This window comes from Stegastes partitus, unplaced genomic scaffold (genome assembly GCF_000690725.1).
Source record: "Stegastes partitus isolate 25-593 unplaced genomic scaffold, Stegastes_partitus-1.0.2 Scaffold4421, whole genome shotgun sequence".
Classification (NCBI taxonomy): Eukaryota; Metazoa; Chordata; class Actinopteri; family Pomacentridae; genus Stegastes; species Stegastes partitus.
In genome coordinates this window covers 1-1,706 of record NW_007582152.1, presented here as the reverse complement: position 1 = coordinate 1,706, position 1,706 = coordinate 1, and the positions used below count along the sequence as shown (strand labels likewise).

At 37.1% G+C, this 1,706-nt stretch overlaps 1 long non-coding RNA gene across 1 annotated transcript; it reads left to right on the top strand.

The window, feature by feature from the left end:
- Window positions 1-88: 88 nt before the first annotated feature.
- Window positions 89-683, top strand: LOC103376398 (uncharacterized). Its single transcript, XR_521315.1, has 2 exons — window positions 89-145; window positions 205-683. It is a non-coding gene; the product is annotated as an uncharacterized LOC103376398 (long non-coding RNA).
- The last annotated feature ends 1,023 nt before the right edge of the window (window positions 684-1,706 follow it).

Genomic DNA, 1,706 nt, shown 5'->3' with positions numbered 1-1,706 from the left:
CATTTGTTCTTTTAGAAGGTTTGACTGCATTTGGAAAAAAAAAAAATCATGAATTGTTTTGCTGATATTTGATGTTATTTGAAAGAAACATTCTGTATATTCAGGATTGATTCCTATGACTCCTAGAAGGAGACTAGTGAGGGAGGCCACCAAGACTCCTATGACTCCTCTTAAGGAGGTACTAGAAGGAGACTAGTGAGGGAGGCCACCAAGACTCCTATGACTCCTCTGAAGGAGTTACCAGCTTCAGTAGCTCAGGTGGAGAGACTGTTCATACTGGCGCTGGATGAGATGTCATTTACAAGGCCGCGCTCTCGCGAGTAATGTAATGTAATCTTGCAAGAATGGCGGCCCGCCACTCCTTTCACGCCTAATTGACCGGTGCGCTTGTGCACGTTTCGGCCACTTCCACCCCAGGGGAGCGCTCCAGCGGGGCCGAAGTGTCCGGAACGGTGCAATATTTCATTTCAATATTTCATCATCGTGTTTAAGATTACCTATTACTTTAAATTTTTCTACTCTACTCTTATTTTAGTTAATGTAGTTTACCTTAATAATGTATCATAGTTATATTATGTTATTGCTTTTTTACTTTTATGTCATGTAATTTGTTTTTTGTCAGCTATATGTGGTACAAGAATTTCCTTCGGGATTATTAAAACTTTATCTTACCTGATCTCTAATTTTGTAATATAACTTTTTTCTTTTTTCATATGAAGCCTAATATAGAAAAACTGCAAGTATCATATCAAATGATGGAAGATCTGTGTGCATTGTGGTTTTTCATCTCATTTTTCAGATGCGTTGTTTCATTATCATGTGTGTTATTACTTATTACTTGCATAAAATTGACAGTTTAACTTTTTACTGTTCTATTCTGGTCTTGTTTTAGCTCAGTAATGTGTCGTACTTATATCTAATTGCATTTCTACTTTTAGTTACTGCATTTTTGTTACATTTTGTTTTTTTCTGACCAATACCTGGCACAAGAATTTCATTTGAGATTAATAAAGTTGTATCTTATCCTATCTTATCTCTAATCACGTAATATGACATATATTTTCCTTTATATGAAGGCGAATATAAACAACCTGCAGGTATTTTCATATCAAATGATGTAAGCTCTGGGTGCATTGTAGATTTTCATCTTATCTTTTAGGTGCATTATTTCATTAGCATGTGTGATATTACTTATTACTTCCATATAATTTTTGCTGTTCTATTCTAGTCTTATTTTAGCTCACTTGTTTTATTTCAGTTACGTATCATACTTACATTTTAATGCATTTTTCCTTTTAAGCACTACATTTTTTATGTTATTTGTTTTTTTCTGAGCAACATCTGGCACAAGAATTCCCTTCAGGATTAATAAAGTTGGCTCTTATCTTATATATATCTTATGGATTTGCTGTAAGAAAATGATGGAGGATCAAGTTAGGCTCGACTTGTCTGCAAAAAACGAGATACAACATGTTTGGCTACCACCTAGACAGAGCAAAGATGAGAGATTAAAAGTGCAGGAAGTGAAACTAAAATGCCCATCTTTCCCTTCCAGGTCCTCCTGAAGAGCAGCCGCATCGACGTCCTGCTCAGCCGCCTGCTTCCTCACGGCCAGCTCCTCTTCCTCAACCACCGCTTCGCCCAGAGTCTGGAGAAGGAGGTAGCCGCTTACATGGCCAAATGAACCCGGCTGTCGCTTTCGTTGA